Source organism: Brassica rapa, chromosome A09, assembly GCF_000309985.2.
Source record: "Brassica rapa cultivar Chiifu-401-42 chromosome A09, CAAS_Brap_v3.01, whole genome shotgun sequence".
Taxonomy (NCBI): Eukaryota; Viridiplantae; Streptophyta; class Magnoliopsida; order Brassicales; family Brassicaceae; genus Brassica; species Brassica rapa.
In genome coordinates, this window is record NC_024803.2 from 9699588 (window position 1) to 9712503 (window position 12916).

Below are 12916 nucleotides of genomic sequence, written 5' to 3' on the forward strand. Positions count from 1 at the left end.
AAATTGAATTATTTTCAACATAGATGAGTGAAAGTAGATTAACTCATGATAGTCTTTGGTTTAGGGTTTGGTTACATATATTATAATATTGTTGTAATATTTAGGGTTAGATTTTGAAATCTTATCTTTTGTTTTTTAATTTTTTTTTACCTATATGTGTTTAGTGATTATCTAATAACTTGATTTAAACACTTTCTAAGTATCTTAAAAGTTTAAGGAAGTGTTTTTTTTTTTTTTAGTTATTTGATTATTGGGCCTGGAAGACTCACAGAAGACTTCCCAAGAAGTCTTCTAACGTATCCCACCTAAATTTTAGTATAATTTAGGTTTTCCACCTAAATCGAAGTCTTCCAGAAGTTTTCTAGGAGAAGTCTTCTCATGTATTGGATCTTAAAAGTAATTAATAAATTTTATAAAAAATATTTTGAAAAAAAAGAAAAAATAAAAATCATGTATTAATAAACATTACTAAATGATGGAAATTTTGTTTTACTAAAATTAAATTATTTTTAACATAGATGAATGGATGTAGATTGAGTCATGATAGTCTTCGGTTTAGGGTTTGGTAACATTTGTTATAGTATTGTTGATATTTTTAGGGTTAGATTTTGAAATATTATCTTTTTAATGTTTTTTACTTTGACATGTATGTATTTAGTGACTATCTAATTACTTGATTAAACACTTTCTAAGTTTCTTTTAAGTTTAAGGAAGTGTTTTTGCTTACTTATTTGATTATAGGGTCTGGAAGACTCCAAGAAGACTTTGGTTTAGGGTTTAGTAACATATGTTATAGTAATATTTGTATTTAGGGTTTAATTTTAGAATCTTAACTTTTTTTAAAAAAAGTTGATCTACATGTGTTTAGTTTTGTGTATATTAAACGCTTTATAAGTTGATTTTAAGTTTAATGAATTATTTTTTGCTATCTAGTTAGTTATTGTTTTAGGTTATGGTTTGAAAAACTTCTTGAAGACTTCCAAAAGACTTCTTAAGAAGTTTTCTAACGTTTTTCTGCCTAAATTTTAGTAGAATTTAGGTTTCCCGCCAAAAACGAAGTCTTCCAGAAGTCTTCTCATGTATTTGATTTCAGGGTCTAGAAGACTTCACAAGAAGTTTTCTCTTATAAGACTTCACAAGAAGTCTTCTCTTAGAAAATATTTAGCCTAATTGAAATTATTGTCTCCATATATAAAGAAAATTCACACATTCTCTTTCTTCCTCTCAAATGGCTGCAAAAAAGGTAATGTTTCTCACTCTAAAACTCTCCAACCTCTCTCTAATCTCTTTGAACATCAAAACACCAAACTTTAAATTCATTTCTCTTTTTTTTCTTATGTCTTCTCACTAATTTATCTTCTTTTTGCAGATTTTTCATTACATGGTTCTCATCTTTCACTTATTCACAAGTAGATCTATAAATTTTGGATATGTATTATTGTGTGTTTTATATATAAGATTCTAAAATGCTATAGATTCAACTTAATGTGACTGTTTTGTTTATTATTTAAGCATAAAATTATATTTTTGAAGTTTTTTTCTGTTTTGAAGTCATTTGAAGAGTGGCATACGTTATTTCCCTGCTCTTTTACAGAGTATCTGGGGATGGTGGCTTCTGATCATCGGCCAGTGGTGGCTTATCTAGAGGATAAAGTTCACCGAAGGAAAGGACAATTTCGGTTTGATAAGAGATGGATTGGACAGGCGGGTCTCCTGGATTCGATTACAATGGGTTGGGCAGAATCCGACGATGGAAGGATAGACGGGAATACGGTGGGTATTGTGGAAAAAATTAGTAATTGTCGCCATGAGATTGCTAAATGGCGGAAGAATAATCCACCTTATGGAAAAGATAAAATAAATGAGTTGCAACAAGCACTGGAAGAAGTACAAACAGACAATACCAGATCACAAGAGGATATTATGGAGGTGTCCCGGAAATTACATGATGCATATAAGGATGAAGAAGATTATTGGCACCAGAAAAGCAGGAACATGTGGTACTCATCTGGGGATCTTAACACAAAATTTTATCACGCTTTAACTAAGCAAAGACGGGTTCGAAATAGAATTGTTGGCTTACATGATGTTGATGGGAATTGGATTACAGAGGATAATGGTGTGGAAAAGGTGGCTATAAATTATTTTGAAGATCTTTTTAGTACGACCTCTCCATCGGAGTTTGATAGTTTTTTGGCAGAGGTTACACCGGGAATTACTCCTCAGATGAATCAACGTTTGTTGAGGCTCGCGACGGAGGAGGAGGTTAGAGAGGCGTTGTTTATGATGCATCCAGAGAAGGCACCAGGACCGGACGGCATGACCGCCCTCTTTTTCCAACACTCTTGGCATATAATTAAGAATGATTTGGTGGAAATGGTTAACAATTTTTTGGTTTCGGGGGAAATGGATGCAAAATTAAATATTACTAATATTTGTCTGATTCCAAAAACGGAGAGACCGACAAGGATGACGGAATTGAGACCAATCAGCCTATGTAATGTGGGATATAAAATTATTTCGAAGGTTTTGTGCCAGCGATTGAAAATTTATCTTCCCTTACTTATATCCGAAACTCAGCCGGCATTTGTGGCAGGAAGGTTAATATCGGATAATATTCTCATTGCTCAGGAAATATTTCATGGACTGAGGACTAATAAGGCATGTCAAGGAAAGTATATGGCAATTAAAACGGATATGAGCAAAGCATATGATAGAGTGGAATGGGACTTTATTAAGGCTTTATTAGTGAAAATGGGATTTGATATACATTGGATCAAATTGATGATGGAATGTATTTCCTCGGTCCAATATAGGGTTCTTATAAATGGTCAACCACGTGGCCTTATTGTTCCAAATAGGGGCTTACGTCAAGGTGATCCTTTATCACCATATTTATTTATTCTCTGCATTGAGGCTTTGATTGCAAATATAAAAAAGGCAGAGAGGGGGAAACAACTGACGGGAATGAAAGTGGCTAGAGCTTGCCCATCGATATCTCATTTGCTTTTTGTGGATGATAGTCTCTTCTTTTGTAAAGCTCAAACTGAAGAGTGTCAAAGTATTCTTAGGATTTTGAAGGAATATGAAGCAGTTTCTGGACAGCTAATAAATTTTGAGAAGTCTTCAATTCAATTTGGACATAAAATTGAGGAATCCGTTAGACAGGAATTAAGGGATATTTTGGGTATTCAGAATCATGGAGGAATGGGATCCTATCTGGGTCTACCAGAAAATTTGGGAGGATCAAAGATCCAAGTTTTTAGCTTTGTCCAAGATCGTTTAAATAAAAGAGTTAATGGGTGGACTTTCAAGTTTTTTACAAAAGGCGGAAAGGAAGTGATTATTAAATCAGTGATTACGGCATTACCAAATCATACTATGTCTTGCTATCGTTTACCTAAGGCAACTGTGAAAAAATTGACGAGTGCGGTATCACAATTCTGGTGGAGTCCAGGGGGAAGTACACGAGGCATGCACTGGAAATCATGGGACAAAGTATGTGTGGCTAAGGATGAAGGAGGTTTGGGGTTCAAAGACATCACTGATTTCAACACAGCGATGCTTGGTAAACAATTATGGCGTCTGATAGAGAGGCCAGACACTTTATTCTCTCGTGTCTTCAAAGGTCGGTATTTCAGAAATGCTTCACCTTTGGAACCGATTCGTTCATACTCTTCGTCATATGGCTGGCGGAGTATTGTCTCAGCTAGATCTCTGGTAAGCAAAGGACTAATCAAACGGGTGGGATCTGGTTCTTCTATTTCAGTATGGAATGATCCATGGCTCCCAACCACTCGCCCGAGACCAGCAAACAAAAATCAACACAATTTATATTTGGACCTTACAGTGGAGTCTCTCATTGACTCTAACTCACACACTTGGAATTCACAGGCAATTCGGGCTTTGGTAGATCCACAGGATGCGAAACTTATAGAAAGTATACCACTAAGCAGGATTCAGAGGATAGACAGGGACGGATGGCATTTCACAAAGTCTGGAAAATATACGGTCAAATCAGGATACCAAGTAGAACGGCTCTATCCAGATAGGGAAAGACCACCATTATTAATTGGACCCACAGTGGATGCTCTGAAGGCTAACTGCTGGAAAATACGTTGTCCACCAAAGTTAAAACATTTTCTATGGCAACTAGTGACAGGATGTATAGCAGTAACGAAAAATTTACATGCACGGGGAATACAAGGGGATATTTCGTGTGGAAGATGTGGAGCTCAGGAAGAGTCTATTAACCATGTGTTCTTTGAGTGTCCTCCAGCAATGCAGGTTTGGGCTCTTTCGAAGATACCATCAAATCCAGCTATCTTTCCGACAAGTGCTCTCTTCACAAACATCGATCATCTGTTCTGGAGAGTGGTTCCGCAAATGGAAGATCATCAGTTTGCATGGATACTATGGTATATTTGGAAAGCTAGGAATAATAAAGTTTTCAGTGATCTGGATATTGATTCTTTGGATACACTTAAACTGGCAGAAACAGAATCAACTTTATGGGCTGAGGCACAAATATTGAATGAGCAGAGGGCTACCCCACCAATAGTAGCCACGATTATGCCGTCAATCCCAGGAAGATGGTGTTTTACGGATGACTCATGGAAAGAGGGGGATTCTTTTTCAGGTCAAGGTTGGTATAGTACTTTAGAAGGATTTGATGGTTTGTTGGGGGCAAGGAATGTTAGGGCTAGTCTCTCTCCTCTTCATGCGGAGATGGAAGCGCTACTCTGGGCAATGGTATGTATGAGGAATTTACGTCAATTTCAGGTTACGTTTGCAACGGATTGTTCTCAATTGGTGAAGATGGTTTCAACACCAGAGGAATGGCCTGCTTTTGCAAATTATTTGGATGATATCAAGATCCTGCAAGAGAGTTTTACCCGATCAGAGATTATCTATGTACCCCGAACGCAAAATACAAAGGCGGATAGACTAGCACGTAGTGTTAGGAAGCAGCCGTCTTTCGTCGTTCACATGGATGCGGATCACCCAGTTTGGTTTACAGAGTCAGTATGAGTCTGTAAAAGTCGATGACAAAAAAAAAAAAAAAAAGTCATTTGAATGTTTTTGAATTTGCAGGTTTTTCAGCTGAGACAAACTTTGAGAGACTTCACAGAAGACTTTCGAAAGACTTCTCAGAAGACTTTCGAAAGACTTCTCAGAATACATTAGGCAAGTCTTCTAATGCATTTTATGCTAGAAGACTTCCCACGAAATCTTCAGGAAGTCTTCCGAAGTCTTATGTCCAAAGCGGTACAAATTTTGGATATGTTATTTGTGTGTGTTTATATATTAGATTCTAAAAATTTATAGATTCAACCTAATTTGATTGTTTTGTTTATTATTTAAGCATAAAAAAATATTTTTGAAGCTTTCTTTGTTTTGAAGTCATTTGAATGTTTTTTAATATGCAGATTTTTAGATCTGAGTCAGACTTTGAAAAACTTCTTAGAAGACTCTTGGAAAACTCTCGGAAGACTTCTTGGAAAGTTTTCTAACGTATTTTTAGGCTAGACGACTTTCCGCGAAGTCTTCGGGAAGTCTTCCGAAGTCTTCTGTCCAAGGTGATACAAAGGAATGATGTCAAGTGGAGTCCAAGCTTATATATGTGGAGGAATTATATCTAGCTCCATGTGTAATATTTTTGTTTATGGTCTATTTTAAGATTTGTATGTGTATTTTTTTAGTTGTGAATTCTTTTGTAAACTTGAAAAGATGTTAATCAAAAGAATTTGGTATATATTTTTATGTTTTTTCCAAAGTACTTGACATTATTGAAGTTATTGATACAACATACCAAGAAATTTTTTAAACCATTCTACCCGCTTATAACAAAACATAATAACACAAAAACTTAGTCAATTTTACTAAACCTAAGAGAGAAGACTTCACAATAAAGCTTAGTCAAATTCACAAAAAAATCAAAATTGAATTTTAAGTAAAGTTGAAATTTTAAATCTCATGTAAGTTTAAAATTATACCTTATAATCTAAAGAGACACATTAACATGATTCGATAATTTTGAAGTTACTTAACACTTTTGAAAGTTAAAAGCATACCTTGAAGTTATTTAACACTCTTGAAATATTTTACATAAATGACTTCTCCAGAAGTCATCTAGAGAAGACTTCTCCAGAAGTCATCTAGAGAAGACTTCTCCAGAAGTCATCTAGAGAAGACTTCTTAAGAAGTCTTCTCGGATTAGCTAGAAATATTAGTAAACATAAATATTTAAAATCCTATAATTATCACCAAATAAGTTATGAATTTTATCAAAGAGTCTCAATATTGACTAATACACATGAATTAATAAGAAAATATTAAAGTAATTTTAATTGTAGAGAAAATGAAAGTTTATTAAACATTAACATAGAAGACATCTTGGGAAGTCTTCCTTTGTAAATATTGGCTTAATTTTGAATTTGAAAAATTCTCAAAAATGCCATAGAAGACTTCTCGAGAAGTCTTCTCGGATAAATATGTTAGTTTTGCAATTGACTGAAGTTTGTTAAAAACTTGACTTTTTGTAGAAGACTTCTCGGGAAGTCTTCTCGGAGAAGACTTTTATAGAAGTCTTTTGAAAGTCTTCTCAGTGTCGCAAGAAGTGTACCTCGAATACTTTTGCAATTGACTATATCTGATTTTTTCAGAGAAGACTTCTCTATAGAAATCTTCCGTCGGAAGACTTCTACAGAAGTCTTTTCTCGTTACCAAAAGTTTGACCAAAACCCGGAATAAAATTAAAGAAGTTTTCTCATTAATAGTAAATGTTTCACTATTATTTTTCAATTGCAAAAGTAACCCACACAGACTTCTTGCGACAATGAGAAGACTTCGGAAAAACTTTTAGAAGACTTTTATATAAGTTTTTTCTTATAAAAAGTTAACTTTCTGACAAACTTCGTTCAATTGCAAAACTAACATATTTATCCGAGAAGACTTCTCGAGAAGTCTTTTCTGGGATTTTTGGGTTTTTTTCTTAATAAAGGAAAGTTAGAAGACTTCCCTAGAAGTCTTCTTGCTGGAGAATACATCTAGCGAAGTCTTCTGAAAGTCTTCCCGAAGTCTTATGAAAGTCTTCCCGAAGTCTTCTGAAAGTCTTCGCGAACAGATCAGAGAAAAAAAAATGATTTCATATCTTGAGCTTGTGAGATTACTTGTTTTGCTTTTCCAAGTACCTAGAACTTCACTACAAAAGCTACCAAGTCGTTAATAACCACGAATCATGAGCTTCAATGTCTCTATGAACCTTACAAAGTTTGGAATCAAAACCTTAGTTTTTTTGGATGAATTTGAAAAGAGAGTGAAAGAGATGTGATTTGTGTGCATAAGTAATGAGATATGAAGAGTAAAAATCGAAACTTTGGTGCATTAAGAGCTCCAAATTGGTTGTTCATGGTGGTTAGTGTATTGATGACAATGACAATATTGTAAATACTTCATGAAGATGAGGATGATAAGGTAAAAGAATCATTTTCAAAAAAAAGAAAAAAAAATGTAATGGCATTTTCGAGAATAACTCAAACTTTTAGGGTGAATAGGGAAAAAAAGTTTCAAAAAAAACATGAGTTATTTTTGTGTTTGACTTGAAATTTTAGATCATATTTGAAAAAAAAAACTATTAAAAGTCTTACATAGATTTTACATATTGATACTAGACTGAACTTAAATATTAATTAATATAACATATTATAATAGCTTAATACTTTGGTAAACTATTTTGTGGATCTGTAAAAATCGTTAAAATATTATCCAAACTAGGTGGATGGAAGAGGAGCTTGTTGATATTATTGTTGGTGACTTTGCTTCTGTAAAATAAAGCACGGAATATTCACGAACATTTGAATCTTCTATGAAATTTGTCATAAAATAAAATTTTGTTTTCTGCTTTCATCTATTTCAAAGCATAGTGTTACCTTTGAATCTCCAACTTATCTTGTCTTTATTCACTTGACTTCTTTACTTGCTCCAAAAAGTGTTTATTTTCTTTTTCTAACGTATTGATAACCGAAGTGCTTTGATCAACAATATTTCGCTTCATTTTGGATTTCTCGACTCCAAGTAGTTGTGAACTGGGAGCTCCACTAATATTCTCACTATCAATTTATCATCATTTAAGTTTAGTGAAGAAGAAGATAAATTTGGTGATGCTTGAGTTGGAGAATCAAGATTAAGATTATCTGATTCTAAAGATGTTTACTCAACACCACATGGGTTAGAGAAACGTTTGGCATGAGCAACACTGTCTTGAAATTTTTCAATTTTTTAAATAATCCCTCAAACATGCTCAAATTTCTAAGCTCCTCTAAACATTTGATCTTCTCTTAACATTGCTATGGCTTGGTTAATCTGCATAAATTTAAAACAAAAATTATTCAGATATACATGGCAAAATATAACTATGTCTATGATGATATGGCTTGGTTACTATGGCTTGATGATATTAATACTGTGATGCGAATATTAATACTGTGTCTATGATGATATTTATAGAAAAACAGAACACATTTTATGGGTTACACAAAATATTTACACCAATGCATGTTTGTTTTAGTTTTATCTTGTCATACTTCTTTGATTGCACCAATGCATGTTTGAGCTAGTGTTAGGGAAATAAACATATTTAAAATCTATATAACCAACGTTTATTTTTGTGCATTGTTTGACCAAAAACTCTAGATTCTTTTAAGCAGTTCCACTCATAAATTTTTAAACGTTGTAGTTGGCAAGTTGTGTGCATTGTTTGACTTAACCGTGTCAGTGCTTTATTTAACTTAACTATGCTAGCTAGTACTTTAAATAATGTAGCAATAAAAGCTAGTGCAATAGATTAACCAAATGTGTTTGCTAATCGTGTGAATCAATATATATATATATATAACCTTCTTATGAGTGAGTGGGTTATGGATGTATATAGAATATGAATACTCACGTTTAGACTAATTTGGTTAGCACAATTTTACCAGAATTTTGATGTGTGTTGATAATGATATTTAACCGGAAGAAACTATAGTTAAAAATATTGTCTGGTTTAAAATATAAAGGAAAACACCAAGACAAAATTTTGATGTGTGTTGATAATGATATTTAACCGGAAGAAACTATAGTTAAAATATATGGTCTGGTTTAAAATAAAAAGGAAAACACCAAGACAAAATCAATGGTCAATTATCAGATGAAATTCAAATATAAATTTATAAAGTTTTCAAGAGGTTCACAATTTGCTTAACACAAGCAATCATGGTCCACAAATATACATATTGATATGGCCTTGACCTTTGATCGGAGGTCAAGAGCCGTGGTCCGGCGGTATCTTGTTTCCTTCTAAGAATCAAATCATAGTTCAAATAAATTAAGAGGAAGATTGTATCGATGAGTGTGATTATAGTTATAGTTATAGTTATAGTGTCGGGAGTGTTTATCTTGGTAATGTTTGTGCTTTTGCTTAAATATCTTGCTAATGTTAATACTTAATTCTATGGCTCATCCATTTTCTCTCCCAAAATGGTAAAGTTATGTAAATATTATTCCTTTAAGTTTTGTTTGTATGATAAATTCAATGTGTTTTGATAAAGAAAGTTGATAATGAAAGAAAAAAAAGCTAGGAAAGTAAACTTTGGTTTTTTCAAAAAAAAAAAAAAAAGAGAGAGAGAGTTAAGAAAGTGAAAGTGCTTAGTGCATTATGAGAAGTAGGACGTGAGACAGCTACCGGGAAATAGCTTATTAATTACAAAAATAGAAATAATTTAAATAACAATTATGTCACCATATTTCTATAAATAGATTCCATTATTTTGTTTTAGTCAACACACTTGAATTGCATATTCATCTATATTATTAAAATTGATATACATTTTGGTACTGTTTAGAAATATAGATGATAGTATAAATAAGAATTGTTTGGAAATATAGATATAAATGAGAATTGTAAAAGATGTCAAAAAAAGATAGAAATGTAAAAAAAAAGAAAGTATAGTGTCATTTTAGTAATTTTATTAATATAATTTCTTTTCATATTTCATTAAGTTTAATAATTTTATTTATTATATTACCTTAACAATACATCACATCATTAATTATATCATAATAATAATAATAATAGTGCATATTTTAATTTATTAGTTAATCAACATTAACTTTGTGGCAATTAATAAAAATGTAAGATAACTAGATTTTTCATATGGAAAACGTTCGGTTTAGTTTGTTTTACTAAAAGAAATTATTTTAGTTTCAAACGTTGGAAAATTACATAGTCAGAAACATAATTCAAAGACATGTTTTGTGAATAAAATAATAACTTAAATCAAAATAATAAAAATGTATTACATTTATTTTTACTTAATTTTTTACTCCATATAATTATTTGACTAAATAAAAAACTCTTTCTATTTCACTTAATTTAGCCAAACACATAAAAATTATTCTTTTTATTAGTTTATAAAATCAGTTAGGCATGAACATTGGCTTTAGGTATGAGTTATTCTTTTCGGGTATCGTTTTTTGGTTTTGAAATTAGGCCCTACTTGAATATTATAAATTTATGTGTGAGTTTTGAGTTGGATCCTTATGTGTCTGGATGAGTTCGATTTTGATGTATAGAAACCTAAAAGTATCTAAATAAAAAATGTATCTGAAATGAATTCGGATATTTGTACCAAAAATAACCATATCACCTGATTTGGTTCAGGTCTTTTGAATACAATTAGTTATATTATGACCCATCTAAAATATATAACACTAATTATGAAAAACAAATATCAATGTATAAAAATATAAGAACACGCGGTTACGCAGATCATTCTCTAGTATCTTTTACTTTACAAAATCTCTACCAAATGTGAATTTCAATTTTATTTTGCCAAATTTTCATCATTCATCATCCTTGACGATGATGAAAATATGGAAAGCTTAATCTTGACCATGAAAAGAAAAGATTTGCTTAAAAAAAATTCTTTTTAGAAGATAAAATAGAAGAATACATTGAAGAAAAACTTATCTCTATTATAGGGTTCATATATTACAGACGAAATAAAATAATACACTAGATTTTGACCCGCCCTTTAAAAGGGCGGGTATATTTTTGTTTTAATTTTTATATTTGTGTTTTTTTTTTGTAATTATATTTGTGTTTTTTTTTTGTAATCATATTTGTGTATAAATCTTAATTAAAATTAATTTTATAAAGTAACAGAAATTTAAAAGTTGATCCGGCATCGCTCAGTTTTTTGTAATCATATGTCCGTATACCCGTTTTTTTTAAATTATATTTGTCTGTTTTAGATCTTGATCCGCATGTATAGTATTGGTTTGTAATTTTTTGGTTTTTTATGTTACTGTAAATATGTAACATTTTCTGTAATTTTTTCATATTTGATTTTTATTTTATTTTAATATCAATATATTTATAATTATATTAAAATTAATTAAACTACTAACCATAGTTCTCCACGGTCAATCCAATAACTCATTGACCGAAAAGTAGTCCGGTTCAAAGTAAAATTATGTTTAAAAAGTTAATTAAATTACTGACCATATATTGTTCATTTCCATTAATTTGTAGTGAAAATAATATTATTGAAAGTATAGTATCAATATTATTGTTTTCAAACGACATAATTTCTATTTAGTGGACTTCGCACGTTTTGTAACTAAAGGCAAAAGTAGTCGACAGTTTTTTATATATTGAAAGTAGTGGATTCCTAATATTTTGGAATTAAAGGGTGACGTTACAAAATATGCATACAGCTTAGAAGTAGTTTTTCTTTAGTTACGGTTATGAAATTTGATTTATTTTAAAATAGGTCCAGTGACTCCTTAAAAAAAAGATAAAATAGATGGACTAAACTATATCAATAGGTCATGTTTCTAATTTAATAGTATTGATTAGAAATAGTCTAAAATGATAAGTATGATAATATAATCAAAGCGAATCATAAATGAATACTTATCTTTATTTTTTTGTAGATGCCCGTAAATTCATGATCAATGTTAAAATGTATGTTAATACGCAAATAATTAGTTAGCTGTTACAATAATCTGTATTGATGCTTTATTGAAATATAACAATTCATTTGGTACCCTTAAACATTTATGTTAGGCGAGATTGTTTTAATTATCTACGAGGTTTTGTATATTGTAAAGAATTACATTAACTTCACTTCTGGCTTCAGGTATGTTGGGGTAAATCAAATATTTGGTTAGGACTAAATATTGTTATCCACGCTATCACGATTTCTTATATGCTACATTTTCATAAACTAGTATGTTACTTAAGATATTGTATTAAACAGTAATATCCGACATTTATTTGTTAGCGATATCATATATGTTACATGACACTGAATTGGTTAACATTTAAATTTTAATCAGTTCAACATTTATTGTAGTCCGAAATGTTTTGGTTATCCACATTTTGAATCTTTACGTTTTCCATTGTGGATATTTATATTGCACTATTTCTGTTGAAAATATGACAACACCATTACTAACGAGCTGTCACATATGGAGTTATCGCCGGTGGAGCCATTTCTTGGGTGAACCGATTTAAGATCGAAGTACTTGTGGCAGCAAGCAAATGCGAGATGGAGCAGAGATTGAAACTTCGTTTCTTGTTGGAGGAGCAAAGGAGACTCCGAGTAGATGAACTCTGTCTACAAGAACAAAAAATGTAAATCCACAACAACAAAATTGAGTGTTACGGATATTGAAAGTACATTATGGATTGAGGCACAACTTAAAGATTTATACACTACATAGAAAAAGTCCCCTGTCCATTTGAGCCAACAACTGGAAGATATCAGATGGTGCTATATTGATGAGTTTGGAGAGAACGAGATCTTTTGGTATTGCAGCATTGTAGCCCCAGACGATCACATAATTGGAGGCCATGAATATTCATACC